This window comes from Malaclemys terrapin, chromosome 13 (genome assembly GCF_027887155.1).
Source record: "Malaclemys terrapin pileata isolate rMalTer1 chromosome 13, rMalTer1.hap1, whole genome shotgun sequence".
Lineage (NCBI taxonomy): Eukaryota > Metazoa > Chordata > Testudines > Emydidae > Malaclemys > Malaclemys terrapin.
In genome coordinates, this window is record NC_071517.1 from 15,177,177 (window position 1) to 15,204,346 (window position 27,170).

A 27,170-nucleotide genomic window follows, 5' to 3' on the forward strand; every position below is an offset into this window, starting at 1 on the left:
ATTTTAATTCTGGCTCCTAAAAAAGCTCTAAAGGCAGCAGAGCTATCTAGCTGGGGCATTGGTTGATTGGCATACAGAGGTCTGAAATCATGAGTGAGCCATGTTGTGAAATGGATCTGACATGGTGGGATACTGACAGGAGGCTTTATTGCACTGATCTGAAAGAGATCATCATGTAATACAAGGAGCCTATCCTGAATATTCAGAGCCATGTTCTGACACAAATGTCTGAACACTTTCATCTGGAAGACAGATTTTACATGAGAAACAGCTTGATGATTCAATTTGGAGTGTATTCCTGGAGATTGTGAAATCTTACAAAATCATTTGAGAAATAATCCAAGCACTTTACACTAGTCTTAGTGTTCCTGTTGTAAGGATTCTTTGTGCAAAGCTATCTGACTGTGAAAGACCATCATTAATATTATAATTAGAGATTTCCAAATAATTGCTTTTATAAATTACCTTTCACACCCTTGTGCATTGTATAGCATATACCAGGGAATACTTTACATGCCTTTGTGGTGCGAGGCAGCAGCTGTTTAATAGCATGTAGTAAGACTAAACAGGGACAGGAAGTATATTTGGTGGGGATACTGTATCCAAATAGCATAGGAAGCATCTATAGAGAGTGAAAACTAATGTGTTAGAATTTTTGGCTAGGAAGTTAGGTTAAGAATTAATTTCCCTAACAATATGAAAAGTGCTGTTGGATATTGAAAGAGAACAGATTGTCAAGGCCTTAGTTTTACCAAGGACCTGTGTCCTCTGACAAGCTACATCTAAACCCTACAGCAAGGCCTTCTCATTTTCATCAGGAAATTGGAAATGCTATGATAGCTTCAGGTACTCTTAAAATATAGAGGTCTTTATTGGATAGCATGAAAATTAACATAATGATTTCAGTATTATTTTTTATCCAGTTTGAACATGTTTCACAATAGCCCCGCCTCATCAGTTTACATAATTCTTTGGATTAAGTCGGTCTATACTTTTAATATACCTAGAGGTTTTGGCAGCTGGATAGGCGTCTGTGGGTGTCTTGCACCTGGGAGTGCATGGGACATGGTAGAGGTTTTTGGCATACAGGAGGAGGCTGAGGCTTTTGATACTAGGAAAAAGGAGAAATACATTGCAGCTTTCTCTTCTGTCTTTATTCAAGGGGGAAAGTGATTGCAACTAGACTATAACAGGGTTCAAAAAAGAACTAGATAAGTTCATGGAGGATAGGTCCATCAATGGCTATTAGGATGGCAGGGATGGTGTCCCTAGCTTCCGTTTGCCAGAGGCTGGGAATGGGCAGCAGGGGATGGATTACTTGGTGATTGCCTGTTCTGTTCATTCCCTGTGGGGCACCTGGCATTGGCTGCTATTGGAAGACAGGTTACTGGGCTAGATGGACCCAGTATGGCCATTCTTATGTTAATTGGGTGAAGAGGCTGGGGAGCAGGCTTCAAATTTCTAGTTCCCCACCTCAGCAACCACTTTCCACTTCTAAACACTGGCCATTGCATCCGTCACCAATGGCTAAGCACATCAGCTGGATGTTTCTTCTAAAATTATCAGCAGACTCAAGAAAATACACATTGGTTTGCACTTGGTTCATGTTTTTACAACCATATGGGCTAGCAACAATTTTTAAAACAAAAGTTTAGAATCTCCAGCAGAATCTAGTCCCTGCTGCAGAACACAGGGCCCTGGTGTGGCTACTTGTCCCACACCTGTTGTGTGAATGAATGAGCTCAATCTCCAGAGCAGTTGAGGTACAGCTTTTTCCAGCTATAACTTCCACCAGAAAATACTAATTTTCTTCCCCATGTTACGTCATTCAGCTGCAAACAAAAACAACAACAACAAAAACCTGTCCCCGATCGCAGTGGTGCGATCTCTCTTGCTACATCTTATGTATTACTTTGCTAAAACTTAAACTATCACCTTGCTATCTATCAAAATATTCATTCATAAACAGTTTTCTCCTTTAACTTCCATGCTTCTAATGCCTAATATGCACTGCTGTCCCAATCAATCAATAGGGCTTCAGTTGTGATGCCACGAACACTCTTAGTATTACTTCTATTACCGTACTGCCTAGGAGCCCAGCACAACAGGCTAGGCACTGTACAAACACTTAACTAAAAGATAGTTCCTGCCCCAAGGCACTTAGTCTGGGTTCTTGAATTGCTAAGTAAAAACGGGCAGGAGATGGAGGAATAGAGCTTCTCTGTGCACACACATTTGTAATGAGCAGTAACAGGCAAGAAAATACAAACATGGAGATAAAGCCACAGAGGCTGAGTGACATGCCTAAGGTAATGCAGTAAGTTCTGATTCCCATTCCAGTGCCTGAACTAGGAACACCTTGCCTGCAGCCTCCCTGGTTCCCAGAAAATGCATTCTACTTTGTCACCTTCCTGCCACTGATCTAGTACAGTCCTGGAATTCAAATGGTTCTAGGAACAGAGCCACCATTCACATTTGTGCTGTTCCTCCATTTGAATTGGCAGTGGCTCTTCTTAAGGCCTGTTCTTTCACTTTAGCTTTCCACTGCTGTTCTATTAAAGCTGGAGCAGCGTGCCAGCTATACCTGCCCTGGGGAAGAATAATTACAACAGAAGGGATAATGGGGGAAATCCAGAGTTACATAGAGTAATGTTGTTAAAGAGCCATACACTAAATGAACAAAACATTGTTCAAACATAAAAGCAGGTCTTGCATCAAGGACTTTAATGGTCTAATTCAAATACAGTATTAAAGAGGGACGGTTATATTCAAAACTTGGAATAGAGCATCAAAGAGGAGATTGATATTGGGAATTGAGAAAATGCTTGATTTCAGACATGAGACGAGGAGTCAGTCATGACAAGAGGCAGACTGTTGCTGTCATAGCCATAGCATGGAAGAAAATGTAAAGCTGAATGGGAGGCTGAGGCTTAGGGAGTATTTAGGCAAGTGGAGTATGTTGGACATGGAGGGAGGCTATGCCTAGGGGGAAGTGAAAGCCGAGATCTAGGGCCAAGTTCAATACATACATAAGCAGGTGCATCACCATTGACTTCAGGGGACTTATACCCACTACTATAGCAGTTAATGCCCTTAACAAGGAAAAAAGTTGCACATAGAGAACCAAGAGCTCCAACTTAATGTGAAAAAAGAAGAAAGTGGAATGGTTTAAAACACAACCCCATGGAAACCTGGAGGGGAAGAACACTTTACTCTGTCATTATGCTTCTGAAAAATAATTCACACTTTTTCATTATTTTTTTTCATAACCTGACAGCCCATGTTTACTCTACAATAATCGCTTTGGGAGCATTGATATGATTATGGCTGTGTTTGAATTAACTCTTCAGTTTAGAGAAGTAATAAACATTTTAAGATAACTTAGAATCCAACTTTCTTGCTGGGAAGAGACAGAGGAAGGAAGGTCTTGTGGTTAAGACAGAGGACTTGGGGAGCGGGGGCAGGGGAGAGGAGACCGGTATTATTTTCCTAACTCTTCCACAGGCTTAGTGTAATCTTAAGCAGGTTGTTTAATCTCTCTCCACCTACCTCCAGGAGGTTTTGAAGTGTCTATGAAGTGTTTTCAGGTCTTTTGAGAGAAGATGATATATTTAATGCAAGTGTGTGTAACTTCTCTTCAGTCTGGCATAATACCTTGCTCTTGTACTGTACTTTTCATCAGTAGATCTCAAAGTGCCTCACAAAGGAGATATGTGTCATTATTCCCGTTTTACAGATGAGGAAACTGGAGGCACCTCAAAGCAATGTATGAAAGAAGATTTATGAAAATGCCCAAATAGGAAAGGAGACTAAAGAAAATGTAAATAGTGAACCCATTATGAGGACAGGCGGGCAAGTAGAGTTGCTGTCATCTCTCCCACTTCTGCTGCTTGTGCTGACAACGCAAGGATTAATTATTCTGACTCTTTCCAGAGAGTGGAAACCTATTTTAAGAAGAATCCTGATACATAAATTAACAGCTGAGCTGTTTGCCCCTTGCTTTAGTTGAGGTTTTAGTTAAGTAGCTGAACAACATTCCACATCACATTTAAACCAGGTCTTTGAAATTATGTTTCTAAAATATAAGATCTTAATTCTTAGGCTAGATCTTTCCACCTGAAGTGCAGGATATAATCATTCCCTCCTCAGTATAAAACATATCAGATGATAAACTGATGTTACACTAGATCAATGATTCTCAACCTGTTTATGTGGCCCACAATGTGTTACGTGGGCTGCAGGTTGAGAACCACAGCACCCCCACCCCTCTTACCACAGAGGAGGCCAGGAGGGGAGACCTGGGCTCGGGGCAGGCAGATGAACCCAGACCCCACAGGGCTGGGCACCAGGAACCCGGGACCCCAGCACCAGGCTAGGAGTGGAGTGCCAGTTGTGGGCCAGCAACGAAGACCTTAGGCGCAGAGCCCCACCTAAAACCTGACACCCCCCTACCCCATCACAGCCCAGAGCCTGCCTGTCTTTCCTCCTCCCCCTCAGCCTGCCTGGAGACCCACTCTCTCACCCCCTGCCTCCCTGCTGCACTCGCCAACTGCACTCACCAGCACTCTGCTGGCAGGAGCCCTCCTGAAGGCAGCCAGATGTTGTCTCCCTCTCAGCCAGCCCCACTCCCATCAGACCACAGCTGCAAATTTTGAATTTTTTTTAAGCATTCAGCTGGGCTGCAGCTGTGTGCTAATTGGGCCGCAGGTTGAGAACCACTGCACTAGATCTTGGCCAGCTGGACAGGGAAATATCCTTTCTGTGTGAGGAGGCAGTCTTATGAAGTTGCATCCGTCTTGGGGAAGAGGTAGAAGAAATGGTAGGGAGAGCAAAAGGAAATGGAACTTTGGTAATGCTCCAGTTATATTTCCCTTATTTGTTGGCCTTAGGCATAAACAGAATAGGCATATGCCTAGGGTGCAAAATAAGAGTGCCACAAAATATCCGTTAGGCTGTTTCTGTTTTTAAATGAACTGCTAGCCTGGAGAGTCCCCAATCTTGGGCTTCCTCAGGATGTCATCCTGCCAGGTGGCCCAATACCAGGTTCCTAAGGTGAGGTGGGATTTTGTTAAAATGTTAAAATGGTTGAGTTTTCACTAGCAATGCTACCAAGAAATCCACTGGAAAACTTAATTTTAAAAGTTCTGCTTGTAAGAGTAGCAGGAATTTCATACCTATCTTTTCCACCAAGTGGCAGTATATTTCTGTTTTATTTCCTCCCATCCCTTTGATCTTCTTAACATGTTCAAACTAGGGAGTAAACATAATCCTGGCTATCGTAAACCCAAAGCGTGGCTAATGGAGAGCCATTTGATTAATCCACTAACAGCTTTGGATAACATCTTTTCCAGCCAAACATAATTTTCATTCTCCATTGGTTTCATAAGAACATGGCCTGACCCACTATGGTCATACTTATCTAGCCCAGTATCCGGTCTTCCAACAGTGGCCAATGCCAGATTCTTCAGAGGGAATGAACAGGGCAATTATCAAGTGATCCATCCCTGTTGTTCAGTCCCAGCTTCTGGCAGTCTGAAATTTAGGAATACCCAGAGCATGAGGTTTCATCCCTGATCATCTTGGCTAATAGCCATTGATGGACTTACCCTCCATGAACTTATCAAATTCTTTTCTGAACCCAATTAAACTTTTTTAACATCCCCTGGCAACGAGCTCCACAGATTGACCATGCAGTTTGTGAAGTACTTCCTTATGTTCATTTTAAACCTGCTTTTTCTTAATTTCATTGGGAGAGCCCTAATTCTTGTTATGTGAAGGGCTAAATAGCGCTTCCTTATTTACTTTCTCCACACCATTCATGATTTTATAGACCTCTATCATATCTCCCTTTAGTAGTCTCTTTTCTAAACTGAACAATTCCAGTCTTTAATCTCTCCTTATAGGGAAGCTGTTCCATACTCCTAATCATTTTTTCTTGCCTTTCTCTGTATTTTTTCCAATTCTAACTTTTTTTTTAAGATGGGGCAATAAGAGCTGCACATAGTATTCGAGGTTTGGCCGTACCATAGATTTATGTAGTGGCATTATATTTTCCTAATTGTTCCTGACATTGTTAGCTTTTTTTGACTGCTGCTGCACACTGAGCAGATGGCTAGTCCTTTGAAAACATGATGACTAAGATCTTCCGAGTGGTAACAGCTACTTTAAACCCCATCACTTTGTATGTCTAATTGGGATTATATTTCCCGATGTGCATTACTTTTTCCTTACAGTATTGAATTTCATCTGCCATTTTGATGCCCAGTGACCCAATTTTGTGAGATCCCTCTAACTCTTTGCAGTCTGCTTTGGACTTAACTATTTTGAGTGATTTTGTATCCTCTGCAAACTTTGCCACTCCACCATTTACCCCCTTTTCCAGATCATTTATGAATATGTTGAACAGTGGTTCCAGTACAAATCCTTGGGGTACTCCACTATTTATCTCTCTCCATTGTGAAAATTAACCATTTATTCCCATCCTTTGTTTCCTATCTTTTAACCAGTTACTGATCCATAAGAGGACCTTTCATCTTGTCCCATGACTGCTTACTTTGCTTAAGAGCCTTTGGTGATGGACCTTGTCAAAGGCTTTCTGAAAGTCCAGGTACACTATATCAACTGGATCACCTGTGTCCACATACTTGTGGACAACCTCTAAGAATGCTAATATCTTGGTGAGGCATGATTTCCCTTTACAAAAGCCATAGTGACTCTTTCCCCCAACAAATTGTGTTCAGCTATGTCTCTGAAATTCTGTTCTCTACTATAGTTTCAACCAGTTTGTCTGGTACTGAAGTTAAGCTTACCTACCTGTAATTGCTGGGATTTACTCTGGAGCCTTTTTTAAAAATTGGCATTACGTTAGCTGCCCTCCAGTCATCTGATACAGAGGCTGATTTAAGAGAGTTTACAAACCACAGTTGTTAGTTCTGCAATTTCATATGAGAGTTCCTTCAGAACTGTTGGTGAATATCATCTGGTCCTGGTGACTTATAATTATTTAATGTATCACTTTGTTCCAAAACCATCTTTATTGACACCCCAGTCTGGGATGGTTCCTCAGATTTGTCCCCTAAAAAGAATGGCTCAGGTGTGGGAATCTCCCTCACATCCTTGGCAGTGAAGACTGATGCAAAGAATTCATTTAGCTTCTCCACAATGGCCTTATCTTCCTTGATGCTCCTTTAGTACCTTGATCATCCAGTGGCCCCACTGATTTTTTTGGCAGGCTTCCTGCTTCTGATGTACTTACAAATATTTTTTCTGTTAGATGTAAGGTATAATATTTCAGAATAAAGCCACACAGTTCACTTTTGGAAATCTGTGTTAAATGCGAGGCTTGGGTGTTCGTGTGCTGTAGAAATGGCCTGGTGCAGCTCTTTCAGGTTTTAGGGCAAGCCGAAGATGAAACCCATGCTATCCTGTTGTAAAAAGGAGATTAAACAGTTATCCTTGGATCAGTTAATTGTGCAGTTATTCATAACCAATAAACATATGTTCTGCTGCCTTTCTAATAGGCACAGCTGTGAGCAAATGGTGAATGAATTCTTTAAGTTTGTGCTCAGTCAGCTTCGAGGTAGGATTTTATCTGAACAGTAATCAAGCAAGACATTGATTCTCTAATTTAAATAAGGTTACGTGGGGTTGGGTTTCCTTGCGCCTGTGGCTCAGGTCCATTCCAGAGACTGCATAAAAGCAGTTCAGAATTTATTGCTGTATAGGCCAAAAACACAGAGCCTCTGAAAGGCTCATCAGGTGTCATTGCTGTCGTAGGCAAAGGCTGTGGAAGTTCTAAGTGGATAAAGGCGTAATTTTCTGTACTAGTTTTATATTAAAGGGTATGGTGGGGGAATGCTTTCCAAATTTGGTCCCTACCTGTGACTCATGCAAATATAGAGAAGTGCCCAGGCTCCTCTCCTCTCACCCACACAGCTCTTATGTTTACATTTACCCTGTATCTTTTTCCTTGATTTTTTTTTTTTTTTTTTTGTCAAATTATCACAGTTGCTCTGGATGAACGTATTTCTGTTCACTTATAGGGAGTGCCACAGGCACACACATTCTCACTTATCTCAATCATGGATGAAAACAGCCTGAATGACCGAACAGACTGCAGCTTCCTCTTTGTCATGTTGACACTAAACTTTTGAGCCGCAAGTCTCAATAAGCTTTTCAAGTTCAGATACTGATGTGTCACACTACTGTTTCTCTTCACCACAGGTGAAGACTAGTGGAAGTATTTTATACCCCAGAGCTGTTTGACTAACTGAAGAAGGGTGTGTCAGTGAATGGAAAGTGTGTGCCTTCAAACTGATTAGAGAAGTGTAAACTTTTACTCAGAACAGATAGTGAACCGGCAGCTAGTTCAGCAATATGGTGTTCTAATGAAAAGAAGCACAAGCTCCTGATGGTTGTAACTTTGCAAAAAGCAGATTGATCTCTAGAATTTTCCCTGGGGAGAACTGTTCCTGGTATGAGACCCTGCCTGCTGAGTGTAAACCCAAATCCCTTTACATGGGGGATTTATAATGACCAAGAAGGTAAACCCCTTACCTGTAAGCAGATAGTCATTTAAAAATTTATATATATATATAAATATAAAACTACAGAATCACAAAGAATTATATTTAGTAGGGGGAAGGAAATGATTGACAGTTCAGCTAGCATGGAAAGGACTTGGATGGATGGCATCCCACAGCCTGCATGAGCCTCTTCGGGTCCTCTCTTTTGGGTGTGAAGCCATGGGTGTAAGGCAAGAGGGAAAGGTATGGTGGCTTTGTGAACCTGGCTCTAAAATGTGGCATTCTTGGCTCTCTTATTTAGGGTGGGAAGGGTTAAGGAGCTGTGTGTAATCATACAGTGTGCTTGGCCTACTGCCAGAAGTACAGAATATTGTTACTCTTTCCTTTTGTTTAATTCCTTCACTGTAAACTGGGCTAGTCATCAGGGGAAAGAGAGAAATTGGTTTGAAACAGAGTATTGGGCATACCCCTCTACTAAACTCTGATCTGAAGGATTCTGGACCTAGACATTGTGGGGATGGGACTATTAAAACAGGGCGTAGAAGTCAAGCAAAGACTTGTGAGCCCAACCCTTCTGCTCAGCTCACTTCAGATGGCATTTGCAGGGCAATCATTAACTCAAGCCCTGATTACTGTGTTGATTGCACTTGATATCAGAAAGTTAGCGCATATGGCCGCTTCCTTGCAAGTGAGGATATGTCTACACTGCAGTTAATAACCTACAGCTCTCTGGGGCTCTAAGGGGCTGTTTAATTGAGGTATAGACGTCGGGGCTTGGGCTGGATTGGGCTGTAGGACCCTACAAGGTGGGAGGGTCCCGGAGCTTGTACTGCAGCCCCAGCCAGAATGTCTACGCTGCAATTAAACAGCCACGGAGACAAAGCCCTGTGAGCCCAAGTCAGCTGGCTCAGGCCAGCCACATGTTCTTAACTGCAGTGTAGACATACCCTGAGTCCAACAACTGCTTACAGATTTTGAAAGCTTGTTGTCCTGTCAGAAGTTCCTTTTTTACAGAACCCTCCCCTCACTTTGTGCATTGGGACTCTGGGAGGCTGCCAAGTTAGACTACAGGACAAAAGAAGCAGAGGCGGTGTCAGATTTGTAGAGAAACGTGCATTTCCTAAGCAAATCTAACAAAGGGCCTTTTGATAACCTTCAGAGACATGCTCCGCTTTAACTGTAACCTTGATCCAGCCCTCCCATAGAATAATTCCTTCAGTGGATGAGTGATCCTTTGGCTACTTTAGGGAGGCAATAGCAATCATTTTGATTTGGGGGGAGGGGAGAGTAATACCAGTATGGGAGTAAGCATCCAAACCGTGATGCTTTTGATCATTCTTGCCTCCCCCAGCTCTTCCTAACTGTCGTTGTTTGCTCTCAGAGATATTACTGATTTCGGGTGATAGTTTGCTCTGTAAACCAACAGGTGAACATACAATAATGGAGTCTCTAACACTGGTATTGTCAAAGCACACTAGCAACTCTCCTCCACTCAAGGCTGTAAGACAGCTTGTTTTAAGCCCAATTTTAGAAAGCCACCTGCACCAATTTCTGCCAAAAAAAAGTGTGTGTGTGTGTTACTAATTTGAGCTTCATAACTCAAAACGTTTGCCCAATTAATCTTAGAATTTCCACTAAAAAAATTCTCCACCAGAGAAAGACTAAGCAGATTATATTTCAGGCCAAAGGATTTTTTAGGGAAATTCTAAGTTTAATTGGGCAAACATTTTGAGTTATGAAGCTCAAATTAGCAACTTTTAAAATGTTCCTAATATCTTTAGGTTCACTCAACCAGCTGTGGGATACATGTAACTCTCAAATATAGGGAATGGATATCATAAGCAATAGGAATTAGTATTAACATGTCTTAAAAGGATGAGCTTCCATATGAGGAGAGATTAGAAAGACTGAGACTGTTCAGCGTAGAAAAGAGATGACTAAGGGGGACCTGATGAAATTGATAGGCAGAAGATTTAAAACATAAGGAAGTACTTCTTCACACAACACATAGTCAACCTGTAGAATTCATTGCCAGGGGATGTTGTGAATACCAAAATTATAACTGGGGTCAAAAAAGAATTTGATAAGTTCATGGAGGACAGATCCATCAATAGCTATTAGCCAAGATGGTCATGGGTGCAACCCCATGCTGCAGGTATCCCTAAACCTCTGACTGCCTGAACCTGGGACTGGATGACAGTGGCTGGATCACTTAATACAGTAAAAATTGTTTTATCTGGCACTTCACCAATCGGAAAGCTCTATAAACTGGCACTTCTGATCTTCACTGAAATTCCGGTTTATAGTCCAGTTTGTGTGGGGCCGGCAGGAGGTTGGGGCACGGGAGGGAGTGTGGAGCGCGGTCTCTGGGAGGGAGTAGGGGTGCAGGAGGGGTCTCGGGGCAGTGGGTTGGGGCGCAGGAGGTGGTGTGGGGTTCCGGATCTGGGGGGCATTCACCTTGGGTTGCTCCATTGCTCTTCTCTTCAGGAATCCACCAACCCTGAAAATGTACTTCAAGTTATTGCTCTCTGATTTAGACTTTAAATGCTGTACAATAAACCATTCTCTGCAGGAGTAGCAGTGTGTCCACTGAACATTATATCAGTGTTCTCGTTTCTCTTGGCTTCCTGCAATCAGAACACCTGCTTGTTCTGCCTAGTTTTACACAGTAATTCACGGATTGTGCCCCTCCCTTATTCTCAGCACTAGAGACATTGCCTTTCACCTTCCCATTAAGAAACCAAAAGTATTGAGGCGCTTCACTGATGTTGTTATGCCTGGAAGGTTTTTCAGAAGAGTACAGATAAGTCAGTTTCTTGTACAGTCCTCACCCACTATTTAAAATAAATGCTCTTTGTATCAGAAATTAAAGCAGTTGGTGTATCTCCGGAAGTCGACGCTAGCCTCGTACTGTGGATGCGGTCCGGCGACTAGAGCACCTAGAGCATTTTATGTGAGGACACACACAATCGGCTGTATACAACCGATTTCAATAAAACCGGCTTCTATAAATTCAAACTAATTTCGTAGTGTAGACATACCCTTAGCCACTTTTTCTAGGCAGGTGGGCATGGTTACAAGTAGCTTTATCTGCCCGAGTATATTGGCAAATGCTAAACACAATTTGACATGAAAGAATGAACCTGGCACTGAGTTTTATTCTAATTTTCTCTCGCGCGTTTTCCCCCCCTTTGCCTCTAGCCCATTTGGCTTGACAACTGCAGAGAGATTGTAGCATTGTTGGCTTAAAACTTCGGGTTCAAAGCTGCAGCCCTGAATTCAGTAAACCAATTCTTATGAACTGTTTTGGAAGATGAGTAGGCACGTATTTGGACATGTCTCATTCCTCCCCTGCCAGGCATACAAGCCGCAACAGACTCTTCACTCCCTGAAGTGCTGAATACCAAAGATTATTGACATAGGTGTGGCTCGTCTCTTCAGCGAGAGCCATGAAAGATTTTTTTTTTTAAATCTGTTTTATAAAAACTTCCAGAACACTGAGTAACTTGTGGTGCCACTTTCCTTGCATTCTTTTCACCAGCTAGAGCTAGACTGGAAGAATATGCACGTTTTGTATTAAAGCATGACTTATTTTTTTGACCCTCTGACTACCTGCAGAGAAACCTGCTGTTTTATTTTACATTCCTGGCATCGTAACTTTTCTATTAAATGTTCTTGAATGGTGCCAGATTGAGAGCCCTGGAACTCTCTCCTTTTACTTACAGAGCCATGATAGCATACAGCATCAGTGCAAATCTTCCACTTATCTCATATCTTAACCAACCCTTTCATGCCTAGAGGTGATCCCTCAGGCATGGTCTACACTACAGTTAGGTTGACCTAAGGTAGCTTAGGTCAACCTAACTCTGTAAGCTACTAAAATGTAGCTCCCACCGATGTAACTCGCCTACTACACCAACTTAATAACTCCACCTTCGCGAGAGGCATGGCACTTAAGTCGATGTAGGTAGGTCAACGCAGTGTCAGTGTAGACACTGTTTTGCTGACATTGACTGTTGCTGCCTTTCAGAAACCGTCCCACAATTCCAAATGCTGTCAGGTAAATTGGTGCAAGTGCTCCTGGTGAGAACGAGCACCGCCGACACAAGGGGCATAGCGTGGACGTGTAAAACCAATTCAATTACATCAACATACAGCCACCGCAGTAACTTGGGTCGATTTAATTTTATAGTGTAGACTTTGCCCTCGGTCTCCAGAGCGTATTCAGTCCTGGGCCTTTCTGAGAGTGACAGCAGAGGTGCAAATAGTGCCGCATGTGCTGATGGCTCAGTTTTGTGCTATGGACACCTGCCACTGGGAGACAAATTGAGATTACCAAGACAGCAGTCTTTCATACCATTTTAAACTTCCTTATAGCAGTGCATTGTGCGTGCTGGAAACTAATTTGGCACAGGGAATCCTTCTCTAAACAATGCTTGGTGGATATGAGTTTCTGATGTGCTTCCTAGAGAATGAAAATCTTTATTGCACCCTTTTTCTGCTGGCATAAATAATTAACCCCACAACTGCTAGGATAATGTGCTTTTTCATGGATTTTTATTAACTAATCTTGCAACTTCTTCTCATTTTTCAAATTAATGAACAATATCTTTCCTCCATCACTTGCCATGGGTCCTTCTCTAGCATTAAATATCTGTCTGCAGCAGTATAGTCCTCTTTGGTTGTTGCTCTTACCAGCTCTCTGAATTTCTGCTATGGCACTTCTTCAAAGTCTAGAGAAAGAGATTAAGGAATTTCAATTGGATGTACTTGGCAAAGAATTATTGCACAAGAAGAAATTCCCTTTGCCAGCACTTTTGCATTTTTCTGTTGCTGCTGTTCCTGAGATCTAAGTTTTCTCACAACTCAGCTTCACCTTCAATTTAATCCTGCTGTGAAATAATCATTAAAGAAAATTCTCAAAATGATTTGACATTTCAATCATTGCCATGTGATACTGATATTTATGATCTCACAAAGTTGCCATTCTTACTTCTCTGTGGAATCAAATAGGAGGCAGAAATGGGATGAGAGAAGTTGCTGGGTTCATGGGCTTCCCACAGCAATAAACAGCTCTATTGAGCTTGTCCACTTTTAATGGGAATTACCAGAGGCTATATTTGGCTACTTTTATGACTAAACTTGTTGCTTTCATTCAAAATGGAAATCACTGAATCAGAACTAATAGATAAGAACGGCCATACTGGGTCAGACCAAAGGGCCATCTAGCCCAGTATCCTTTCTTCCGACAGGTGCCCCAGAGGGAATAAACAGAACAGGTAATCATCAAGTGAACCATTCCCAGCTTCTGACAAACAGAGGCTAGGGACACCATCCCTGCCCATCCTGGCAAATAGCCATTGATGGACCTATCCTCCATGAACTTATCTAGTTCTTTTTTGAACCCTGTTATAGTCTTGGCCTTCACAACATCCTCTAGGGAGGAGATCCATAGGTTGACTGTGCATTGTGTGAAGAAATACTTCCTTTTGTTTGTTTTAAACCTGCTGCTTATTAATTTCATTTGGTGACCCCTAGTTCTTGTTATGAGGAGTAAATAACAATTCCTTATTTACTTTCTCCACACCAGTCATGATTTTATAGACCTCTACCGTATCCCCCTTTAGTAGTCTCTTTTCGAAGCTGAAAAGTCCCAGTCTTATTAATCTCTCCTCATATGGCAGCCGTTTCATACCCCTAACTATTTTTGTTGCCCTTTTCTGAACCTTTTCCAATTCCAATATATCTTTTTTGAGATGGGACAACCACATCTGCATGCAGTATTCAAGATGTGGGCATACCATGGACTTGTATAGAGGAAATATATGTTCTGTCTTACTATCTATCCCGTGCTTAATGATTCCCAACATTCTGTTCACTTTTTTGACTGCTGCTGGATGTTTTCAGAGAACTATCCACAATGACTCCAAGATCGTTCTTGAGTGGTAACAGCTAATTTGGACCCCATCATTTTATATGTATAGTTGGAATTATGTTTTCCAAAGTGCATTACACCTCTACCCTGATATAACGTGACCCGATATAACACGAGTTCGGATATAATGTGGTAAAGCAGCGCTCCGGGGGGGGGGAGAGGGCGCGCGTCTGCGCGCTCTGGCGGATCAAAGCAAGTTCGATATAACGCAGTTTCACCTATAACGCAGTAAGTTTGTTGGGTTTTTTTGTTTTTGTTTTTTTTGGCTCCCGAGGACAGCGTTATATCTGGGTAGAGGTGTACTTTGCATTGATCAACATTGAATTTCATCTGCCATTTTGTTGCCCAGTCTCCCAGTTTTGTGAGATCCTTTTGTAGTTAGCTCTTCGCAGTCTGCCTGGGACTTATATTGAGTAGTTTTGTATCCTCTGCAAATTTTGCCACCTCACTGTTTACCCTTTTTTCCAGATCATTTATGAATATGTTGAATAGGACTGGTCCCAGTACAGACCCCTGGGGGACACCGCTATTTAGCTCTCTCCATTCTGAAAACTGAGCATTTATTCCTACGTTTTATTTCTTATCCTTTAACCAGCTACCAATCGATGAGAGGACCTTCCCTCTTATCCCATGACAGCTTACTTTGCTTAAGAGCCTTTGGTGAGGGACCTTGTCAAAGGCTTTCTGAAAATCTAAGTACACTGTATCCACTGGATCCCCCTTGTCCACATTCTGCTCCCCTCAAAGAATCGTAGTAGATTGGTGAGGCTTGACTTCCCTTTACAAAAAACATGTTGACTTTTCCCCCAACAAATTATGTTTGTCTATTTGTCTGACAATTTTTGTTCTTTAATATAGTTTCAACCAGTTTGTCCGGTACTGAAGTCAGGCTTACCGGCCTGTAATTGTCGGGATCACCTCAGGAGCCCTTTTTAAAAATTGGTGTCACATTAGCTATCCTCCAGTCATTTGGTACAGAAGCTGATTTAAATGATAGGTTACAAACTACAGTTAGTTATTCTGCAATTTCACATTTGAGTTCCTTCAGAACTCTTGGGTGAATAGCATCTGGTCCTGGTGACTTATTACTGTTCAGTTTATCAATTTGTTCCAAAACCTCATTTAATGACACCTCGATATGGGACAGTTCCTCAGATTTGTCACCTAAAAAGAATGGGAATCTCCCTCACATCCTCAGCCATGAAGACCGATGCAAAGAATTAATTTAGCTTCTCCGCAATGGCCTTATCGTCCTTGAGTGCTCCTTTAGCATCTCGATTGTCCAGTGGTTGTTTAGCAGGCTTCCTGCTTCTGATGTACTTAACATTTTTTGGCTATTCCGTTTTGAGTCTTTGGCTAGTTGTTGTTCACATTCCTTTTTTGGCCTTCCTAATTATATTTTTACACTTCATTTGCCAGAGTTTATGCTTTCTATTTTCCTCACGAGGATTTAACTTCCACTTTTTAAAAGATGCCTTTTTGTCTTTCACTGCTTCTTTTACTTTGTTTAGCCATGGTGGCACCTTTTTGGTTCTCTTACTAAGTGGTGGTGGTTTTTTTTTTTTTTTTTTTTTTAATTTGGGGTATCCATTTAAGTTGAGCCTCTATTATGGTGTCTTTAAAAAGTTTCTATGCAGCTTGCAGGGATTTCACTTTTGGCATTGTGCCTTTTAACTTCTGTTTCACTAAATTCCTCATTTTTGTGTAGTCCCCCTTTCTGAAATTAAATGCTACAGTGTTGGGCTGCAATGGTGTTTTCCCCGCCACAGGGATGTTAAATTTAATTATATTATGGTGACTATTACCAAGTGGTCAAGCTATACTCCCCTCTTGCCCCAGATTCTATGCTCCATTTAGGACTACATCAAGAATTGCCTCTCCTCTTGTGGGTTCCAGGACTAGCTGCTCCAAGCGGCAGTCATTTAAGGTAATTTAATCAACTTCACTGACTAATGGAAATGAGCAGAGGTGGATTCAAAGTTCTGGCAACCCCAGTCAAGTGCTTGTTTGCTCCAATTGGTCTTTAATTGGTCTGTTTGGACAATCAGTGAGAGCTGTTTTGGTTTGTTTTTTTACTGCTCTTAAACATGTGTATGCCACCATATTTGGGACCATTGCTTGTGATACCGAGAGCCCCTACTTTGCACTCCTGTAGCTGAAGCTCTGCTAATGCTTTACAGACACCAAACTCCTCATCCCTGTGAGGAAGATGCTAGTCCCGTTTTAAAGGTGAGGAATCTGAGGCACAGAGGTTCAGTGACTTGCCCCAAATGCCACAGTGATCCAGGCTCTGCTACTAAACCAGAATACAAGAGCCTTGGCTCAGGGCCCTTTGCTGAAACCCCTGGTTAGAAGCTGCTACTCTAAATAGCAGATATATTTGAAAACTATTAAAACACCAAGTGTCAGATGAATGGAATCAAATTTCAAGCAGGAACTATTTTAAAGGCTCTCCTGCTATAGAAGTTCGTTTATCTAAAACATTTTATCACTTTCAGACTTGGCAAGTCTTGTTTGGCTGGGGGTTTTTTGTTGTTTTTTTGCCATAGAATTGAAGTGAACTTGCAGTGGATTTGCCCAGACTTAAAATAGCTTAAAAAGTAAAAGTCAGTGTCAGGTGGGTCTGCTCTTTTCTTTTGATAAGTTCCTAAAGATAGGGAAAGAGTCTGAGGAGTTCTCTTTCCTGTCTTGTTCTTTCTTCCTCACTGTCTACAACACCTCAGAGTGTGCAGACTGTATAGAAGTCTCATATTGCAGCATGAAAACAGTCAGTTCTTCCCTAGAGGTGGCTCGCCGCTGTGCTTTTCAGTGCTTTCATAACATGGCCCCAGCAGCTTCCTCTCATATTTCTGATAAGTTCATTTTCTCCTCCGGAGCTGGGCAGTTTGCCTGGAGCAATGTGACAGAGCTGGCAAACAGGATATGGCCATAGGAAATGGGCTTGTATTGGGCTTTCTCCCAGGATTCTCCTTTTCTTTTATTTTGTTGGGAAAGGAAATAAAACTTTGTACTTTTATTCCCCCCCTCCCCACACACACTTGGACTTTATTCTGTTTATCAGATTCTCTAATGTAGCATATGTTACAACTGACAAACTTTGGTGGGTAAAAGGTGAAATTGCCATTTCTTTCTGCAGCTCACTCTTTGCTTTTAACTCCTCAAATCTGATGGATTTCAATATTTTGTCTGTCTCTGTTGTAGGAATGACTAGGTTATCCAGCTAACTACATATACTGGAGCATGTGCATTGCCCGGAGATGAGAAGGGTTGAGAAATTAATCATAAACTCTTTCTTGTCTACATATAGGTATTCTTCCCTCTTGCTTTGTTATGGCTGGTATTGGAGATGGAAGTATTTGCGTCCAAACTTTAGATCCTTTCTGCAGCAGAATGATACTGTTGCCTTAGCAGATTCTTTAACAAGAGACAGTTTCACTCCCCTCCTCCTCCCCTCCACCCAGTGCATGAATTGTTGTAGAGAGGAAAAAATGTCCATTCACTTCTAGCTGTACCTACGTTCATGTGGGGTGAAACCTGCTGTAATGACCGTACCACCAATAGGCAAGTATCTTTGTATTGGTCAAACACTGTACTAAAAACTTGGATTAAAGGTAGTCTTCTACTAGGCAATATGTTCTGCTGAACCCTGTGGGTGGTCACAAGTGTTGCTGTAACTACTTTCCATCTCTTTACAAACGTACTTTTGTGTAAATAGCTGTCCCTGTAACAAATCAGTCTCTGCCAGCCCGATCTCCAGTATCATCAGTGTGCTTTGAATCTGGACACTGAATTGCAACAATCAGTGGGTTCTTTTAATTTAGTGTGTCTCTCCCAGGGCCAGCTCCAGGGTTTTGGCTGCCCCAAGCAGCCAAAAAAAAAAAATCGCGATTGCAATCTGCGGCGACAATTCGGCGGGAGGTCCTTCACTCCGAGTGGGAGTGGGGAACCGTCAGCCGAATTGCCACCAAATAGCTGGACGTGCCGCCCCTCTCTGGAGTGGCCGCCCCAAGCACTTGCTTGCCAGGCTGGTGCCTGGAGCCGGCCCTGGTCTCTCCTGATGTCCAGCCATGCCAGTCTGTCAGTTAACATGTTCTTGTTTTGGCTGGGATTGAACCAGTGAGGACTGGCATCCAGTTATTTACACAAGGTCCTTGGCTTTGGAACTCTCTACCTCTCACTTTTCAGGGCACTGTACCCATTGTGATCTGCATATGTGGACTTGTTTTTACAACTTTATTCAGTTATCAGCTACCAAGTTGATGAGCACTAAAGAAATGTCTAAATAAATCAGATGGCATCATGCCTCAGGATGCACAGGCTGGGAAAGGATAATAACACTGTCAAGGTGTGTTTAAAATTATTCTGAACATGTCCAAAGGCCCTGATGAGGATCACGGTCCCATTGCGCTGGGTGCTGTACAAACTAGTAGGAGGACACTGTAAACTCTTTGGAATAGGCATGAACTAATTTTAGACCAGATGAAATGAACGGATATAATAAATGAAAGGAAGGAGGATATGATTGAGACGCAAGATCAGGCTAATTATGCAAAAACTTGGTGCTTCTAACCCATTGAATTGTTTTAATAGATGCTAATCAGCAGTGGTGGGGAAACTAGAGAGAGTTTGTGGGTCTGGCTTGGTTGAAAAAGCATGGGAAAGGAGAGAACCCAAGCTGGGGAATTGGACACTGACTTCTCCGTCAATCCAATTTCACAACTTGGATCTTGTTTTAAGCACCCAAGTACCTCTAGACATTATATGCTTTCCTTCCCCACAAGGCAGTTATCTTCCCTCTCTTCTCTGCCCCCTCATCTTCTGCATGATTAAAATGCATTCCTAGTAATTTTATGCCACTGCAGTTGTGAAGTTGATAGCTCTTGCCAAAGGGTACCAATCCTAACCCCAGTAGCTGCTGTGTTCCACAGTGTGGGGGTGTGCTTTGTACTGGCTTTATGGATTTTGTTTCAGGAAGGATTTAGCAAGCATTGTTGTAAATAAGTCCATTCTTTCCATCAAATAAAATGGACTTTTCTCGGTAAATCTTTTGAAGCTTAAATTCTTCAGTGTCAGATTCATATTGTTTTCATTTCCTTCCTATGTTTTAATCTCTGTTCCCACTGAGGGGATTGCTATTAAGTTTTGCAGTGGGACCTGATGGTAGGCTGTGATCTTGTGTTTTTTTAACCTTCCATAGTGTGGACACACCCTGCAGTTTTGTTGGACTGAATCTCTTACTAACAGTCCATATCTTGTCACAGTAGGATGAGGAGTTTAACTAGAATGCATTGCTTTCATGTTGCAATTCTTACATGTAACAAGCAGAAACAGTGCCTGTCCTTCGTCAACAGGTATGAATCCATCTTGGTGGTTCAGTTTAATAATAAATACAACCGTTGGGCTGCCAGAGGGAGTGTCTCATTGCCCGAGGCTTGAAAAAGGCACTTGCCTACTTGCTCAACAGTAGTAAATGGGAAACTTTTTTTTCCTGAATGCTAGCAGAACAGCAATACTGAAACTTAAATAGTAGCTGAAGTCAGTCATTGGTGAAAATAATACTCTTGTAAGTTTCACTAAACTGCTCTGGAACACCTGGACCAGAAATCATATGGCTTGTTATGCATGAGATCGGTCTAGAGATCTTAGAAATATAGGTGATCAGAGGTCCCTAAAATCTGACTTTTATATTTCCTTGCTCTGCACCTCCATCCACCTGCACCAGATGCTGACCATTAGCAGCATGTCAGTAAGATTTATTCTCGCCTTCACTACTGCTCAGAAGCTGTAAGCAGCAATAGTGAAACTGACCAGTCTGGCAAATGTCATGGAGTGTGATGCTGCTGGGAGTAGCTGTGAACATTATCATGTTGATTGAGGGATGAACAGCAGGAGGGGATAGATGGCAGTGAGGAGCTGACCTTCCCAGCAGGGGAGGTGAGGGAGAGAATTGTGGGGTACACCTTCCTTGATAAGGGTAAGAGGAGAGTAGAAGGGGAGACCCTTCCCATTAATGGGAGAAGAAGGGAGATGGGCTATTTTACACTAGTATTCCCACTGTTCTGAGCACTAGTGGCACTGCAGTAGTGCAAGCTTTGTCTTCAAACAGAAGGTTTTCTCCAAGGTCTGCCTTTAGTATAAAACCTTAGTAAGCAGAGATTCTCTCCCAAGTGGGTCTCTTCAGCCATAGCCATGGCTGCCATAAAACTGAGTAAATTCTTTACATCTCAGGGGCACATATCCATGGTCTCTTGAGACTGAAAGATGCCTACTACTACTTAGTAAATATATTTACTTTGTCCTTCACAAAATGAGGTGGGGAAAAGCCCCTTTATTTTACACTTTTTTTTTTTATCCTGGCAGTTTTCACCTATCAGCTTGCAATATCAGATGGGACAAAAGCTTTTCCATTAGGCTTGGGATATGAAGGAACAAGAGGTGATACCTCCCTGGCGATGGAGATAAACTGCGGCTTATTTAGCCAATAGCTACCCCTGGGTTGATTCAGTAGTGTGGCCAGCCCAGTGTCCAGAAAGACTTTGACCACAAACGTAAATGTGGGTAGCCTCCCTCACAGCATTCCAGAGCTCAAGGTTGTGAAAACAATGCAGTGCTGGCACTCAGTCCACTCCAGGTTAAACGCTGGGGGTGAAATCCAAACCCTATTGACTTCAGTGAGTGCTCCCCATTGGAACATGGTCAATATGCACAATTTTTCACAGATGTCCGACTTATTGACTTGAAATACACATTCCTTGATGAAATTACAGCATCATAAGTATCTGGCTTGATTCTGGACACAACCAATGCGCAGTGCTGCTTGACTAGCCTCAGTGATACTCAGATCTCAGTGGTTCAGGAGCCAAATTAGCAATCAACTTGACTCACAAAAGCCACAGTAGTGTGAATTCATTGTTACATCACAAAGAGCCACAGGAGACGCATTCAAGAGCCACTTGTGGCTCGCAAGCCACGGAATGAGTATCACTGAGCTAACTTCTACTTTTCCGATGCTTTATGTATATAGTACCATGAATGCTTCTGGTGCCTTATGTAAACGGATAAGATCCCTTACTCTGGGGTTTAAAATTTTCCTCCACTTTACAGTCAAAATATGTTCCTTTTGTTAAATGCTCTGGAAAACTTGCTAGGCAGTGTCAAGAAATGGATATTCTTTTCCACTTACCACGCTAAAGTATTGCAACCCTTCACTTTTATATTGTGCCTCTTTACATTATGCCTCAAAGCTTTCCCTCTCTCACCTTTTAACTTGGTCTGGGATCAGATCCATAGCACATTAAATTTAAGAAAAACAGTTAACTGTACTTAAACACCCTCACTTCTGCTTCATGTGTTGAAGCCTATGCTAAAGTCAATGGGAAGCATTCAGAGTGAAGCCTTTGTTTATATGAAGTCCAACGAACACTACTGGGAGTTATGTCTAAGGCCATGTCTGCACTACAGGTGCTATAGTGGCATAGCGGTGGAGCTATATCTGCACTGCTGTAACCTCGTAGCATCGATGCAGACTCTAGCAATGGAAGGGGCTTTTCCATCACTGTAGGAATTCCACCTCCCTGAGTGACAGTAACTAGGTTGATGGGAAGCATTCTTCCATCAATCTAGCTGCCTCTACGCTCGGGCTTACTTCAGCATAGCTATGGTGCTCAGACGTGTAGATTTTTCATACCCCTGTGCCTTGTACCTTTGTTAACCTATATTTTAAGTATAAACCAGGCCTTAATGCTATGTGGACCTTTTGAGAAGTTAGGAGTTCTGTGCTCCCAGGAGATGCTGGTGGATGTAGACAGTCTAAGTTCTAATCTCTTTGCCATTATCTAAGGTCTTGTCTACACTAGTGGGGTATGGCGACCTAAGTTATGATACTCCCAGCTACGTGAATAACTTAACTGGAGTCGACGTAGCTTAGGTTGACTTACTGCGGTGTCTTCGCTGTACTGTGTTGACGGGAAACACTCTGCCCCATCAACTTATCTTACTCTTCTCAGGGAGCAGATGTGCCGGAGTCAACCGGAGAGCACTCTGCCTTCGATTTAGCAGGTCTTTATTAAACCCACTAAGTCAACTCCCGCTGCATCAATTGCAGCAGCGTCGATTTCCCTGTAGTGAAGACAAGTCCTTAGGGCTTGTCTACACATGGAATTATTCTGGATTAACTCCATGTGTGGACTCCTATACTGGAAGGGAGAGAAAGTGGCTTTTTCTGAATTTGTTTAATACACTTTGGAAGAAGATTAAGATAAGTCTGCATAAGATGCTTTTATTCTGTAATTAATGTCCCCCACATGGAGTTATTCTGGAATAGCTACGACATTCCAGAATAACTTTCATGAGCATACAAGTCCTTACTGTATGACCTTGGGCAAGATGTTAAAATTCTATTTTCACATCTACTACATAGGGATACTTGCCTGGTGCAAAGGATGTTGAGGATTACTAGATGAACAACACTCGGAGCAAGTAAAGTACCATGTAGGGGCTAAGAGAACCAGTCCTTCATTTTCATAGCAAGCCATTTGTAAAGTTTGAAATGAGGGACTTAATGAAAGATTGTTTAGATGCATTCAGCTTAATTAATCATGGGAACAGCAGGTATACTTCATTCATCAGTAAGCAAAATTCATATCCTCTGGGCAGAGGGTGTGGTTATGATTCCTTAGAACTTGTTTTCTTCTTTGTGCATGTTTAGAGTTTCTGATGTCTTAGTTGTGCCCTGAGGATGTGGAGACTGGACTTGCTGGTGTGACTGCAGTTCTGGGTAGTCTGGAGATGATGGCGTCATGCCTGTCTTGTGCAGATGGCTCCTTTGGTTAAATATATATCTCTACCAAGTGTTAGGGATCCATTTTGTATAAACCGCTGTAAATGGGGAAGACTCTTTCCTTCTAGGAACTGTAGAGCGCAAGCCAAGATAAAGAAATCTTTACCTCTCAGAAATCAATACTTTATTTGTGATTTTGGAATTTCATAGAATCACACCAATCCTGTTCAGAGCAAATTTATTTTATATGTTGCAATTCTTAAAAATCAATTTTTGCTTCTTTAAAACAAGAATTTTACCAAGCGGAAATTCAGTCATCCAGTTACTACTGTTAAGACTATTGTCTGCTCTTTCCTGAGGCCTGGCCTGAACTACAGGGTTAGGTTGATGTAAGCCGCTTTGCATGGACCTGCCTATGGAAGTGTCTTCACCTAAATTTGGCTCCTGTCAGTGCTATGCCTATTTAGTAACACCACCTCCCTGAGCAGCATAGTGTCATGGTCAGTGTAATTAGGTTAACTCAGGAGCCATCCCACAATGCCTCACACTGACAATACAATTGATACAAGTGCTCCTAGTGAGAACACGCACTGTTGACACAAGGAGCTAAGTGTGAACACACACAAGCTATTTAATTTGGGATGGATCACTTGATGATTACCTGTTCTGTTCATTCCTTCTGAAGCACCTAGCATTGGTCACTGTCGGACAACTGGGTACTGGACTAGATGAACCATTAGTCTAACCCACTGTGGCTGTTATTATGTTAAGTAGTTAGATCAACATAATTTTGTAGTGCAGACAATGCCCTCGGTTTCAGATTTACTATTGCAAAGATTGCTCCAGATGATTTAAAGGTGACCTGCAAATGGTGTTTTGAAAATTCAGTAACTTTACCTATATGTGGTGAATGCCCTTCTTAGCACAGTCATTAGCTTAAAACCATGATAATAAGTGAGAGGCCTGCTGAATGCTTTCTTAGCCTGGTTATTTGGGAAAGCTACCACATTTCTAAAAACTGTTGAATTTCTGACCATTTCCTTTGGTCACCTTTTAAGTATGTTCATAGCAGTATAATTCATTCCAGTGGGATCTCCTTGCATGGTTCTGTGTACCACTCTCATTCACTCGTTAATGTCATCTAGGTATTCCTTGTGGAAAAACGAGGAGAGGTCAGAACTCTAGATAAAGGCTAGGGACAATAGGTACTTACTTGAAGTAGTCCTCTTTCCCCATAGGTGTCCCCTCAGAAGAAAAGAACTATCAAATAACTACCTCGCTATGGGTGGAGTGTAAAGATGTTAAGATTTAAATTTGTGTATTTAGTGTTTAGATATCCGGGTGAACAGAGAGATATGTATATAGTGAGATCTGTTAGGCTGTGTAATAGTCTCCCAGGAGACACAGTGCTTGAGACATGATTAAACCACTCTAGGAAAAATCTTGCATTGGTTGGAGGGGGAAGGACCCAATGATTCTCTTCCATATCTGTAACTGTATGAACTTGTTTTTTCATAGGCTAGTCTGTTGTGCTCATTCTTGGTATGTGAGTATTTCACATTTTATGAATTTGCCCTCACAGCAATCCTATGAGGTAGGGAAGGATTATCCCCATTTCACAGATGGGCTGCTGAGGCACACACAGTTAGTGATTTACCCACAGTCTCACACTGTTTGTTAGGAATACAGGAACAGACCCCCCACATCACCCGAGTCCCAGTCCAGTGCTTTAACCTGAAGACAATGTCCCTCCTCTCGGTGGATGCTTGAAATTACTTGCTGGGACATTTCCTGCAGACTCCTAATTTAAGTATCTATTTTTAATTTTCTCCTGAATATATCATTATTATCTGTCAAAAGGCTTTTAAATGGCCCGAGAGAACAGGTGGTAGGATACTGGCATCTAGAGACTACAGTGTGGTCACATTAGCTATGTATAGGAAGATCAGTACTACCAAAGACACAATAGTCCAGTCCACTTCAGTTCCACATAAAAGGAAAAGACTGGTTCCTAGCCAGCTGGCTAGCAGGCACATGTGTTCCTCCATGTACCTCATTTTTTAAAATAGCCTCAGCCTTATGTTCTATGACCCGAATGTAGTCGCAGCCACAATGCTTTTTAATGAAAGACGGTAAATATCACTACACTTCATTTAGTCCTACAAAAGGAATGCTGGGTTTTTGATCCCGAAGGCACTGAATCCCCCTGGGAATTAGTGATTTTTATAATGCCAGCCTGAATTTGGCACAGCAAATGTCCAAATTAGCTTACTGACCTCTCCTTCTCTTCCCCTCACCCAACATAAAAAGCCCCTCCTTAATGGAGTATAGTGGTGAAAGTTTGGTTCCTAAGCAACAAGGAGGCAGCATTGTGTTCATTTCAGGTTGAATGAATAGATTCAGTGTTCTGAGAAGCCGAGGAATTTTGGACACAGAGCCCAATGAATCGTGAAAGGCTTTTTTGGGAAGAGGGTGGTGGTTAGAATACTGTTGCCACGGCTGCTTCAGAGCCCTTGTGTCATTTGGGGAGAATTGTGTAAGAACTAGTCATTTTCCTGGGACCTTCGAAGTGTTATGGTGCTTGCTTCCAAAGTTGGCCCTGGATAATCTTTAATCACATTCGACCACCTTTTTCCATAACCCCCTTCTCTTGTAGAAATCCATACTGCCAAATTCTGCTCTTGTATGTACGTAAATGTAGGTTCAAAATAACCTCACGTGAGTGTAACCATGAACAGTTTGACCCATGATCTTATCACTACTTCTGCTTAGCAATCCTCTCAAATCAGCAATATTTCCTGTTGTGATGAGTAACTCTTACCTGATGCATCTGAGGCGCTCTGTCAGCGAAGATAATGAACTGGTGTTGCTTCTGAGCCTGCGTCTCTTCTGGTGCTTGGATATTACTACTATTCTGTAGTGCTAATCACACTGTTGGAGTACACCTCTACCCCGATATAACACTGTCCTCGGGAGCCAAAAATTTTTACCGCGTTATAGGTGAAACCGCATTATATCGAACTTGCTTCGATCCACTGGAGTGCGCAGCGCCCCCCCCCCTCCCCCCCGAACACTGCTTTACTGCATTCTATCCGAATTTGTTATATCGGGTCGCGTTACATCAGGGTAGAGGTGTACCTTGTCAAAAGACTGATAGACGAGCAATTTCACTTCTCCATTTGACTATTTCCCCCTTTTTCATGGCGGTCTCGCTGACCTCTCGGACAGCATTGAGGTCTACCAAACAATTTATATGGGATCTTGTTTACATTTATGTCCCTTTAACGGAATTCTAATATTGAATTCTGAGTTGTGAATGAATAAAAAGGCTCCCTAATAAAAGGAAGACATTCTAGCTGTGCACAATTGTCTAAGTGTATTGTATGTTTAGGGGTGGGAACCTTCCTCTGAAGCACTCAGTATTATCCACTGTCAGTGGTCAAGTACCAGTCTTGATGAATCAATGATCTTTTGATCCAGTTTGGTCAATTCTTAAGACCTGATCCTCCCTCCCACCCCCAGAGGTGTTGAGCACCCCAACTGTCACTGGGAGCTGAGAATGCTCAGTGCTCGTAGAAAGCAAGCTTTAATTCCTAGATAAAATTGTCTTTGCAAGAATAGAAAGCATCCTGTAAGGGGGTTTGATGGCTTTCGTGATGTAAGTAGTTCTGCTCATCTGTAGGTTATAGTGGATCACAATGTGATGCAGTTGCAAAAAAGGCCAATGTCATTTGGAGGTGTATTAGCAGGAGTGTTGAATATAATTGTCCCGCTCTTTTTGACATTGGTTAGGCCTCAGCTGGAATACCTGTTCGCTTTAAGAAATACGTTCACAGATTGCAGAGAGTCCAGAGAAAAAGAAAAAAAATGATAAAAACTTAAGAAAATCTGACCTATGAGGAACGGTTAAAAATACTGGGCATCTTTAGTC

The 27,170-nt window shown here is 42.1% G+C and overlaps 1 protein-coding gene across 3 annotated transcripts in view; it reads left to right on the plus strand.

Annotated features, from left to right (window-relative positions):
* Positions 1 to 27,170, plus strand: part of SAP30BP (SAP30 binding protein) — a 57,216-nt gene that overhangs the window by 5,957 nt on the left and 24,089 nt on the right. The window lies entirely within an intron of this gene.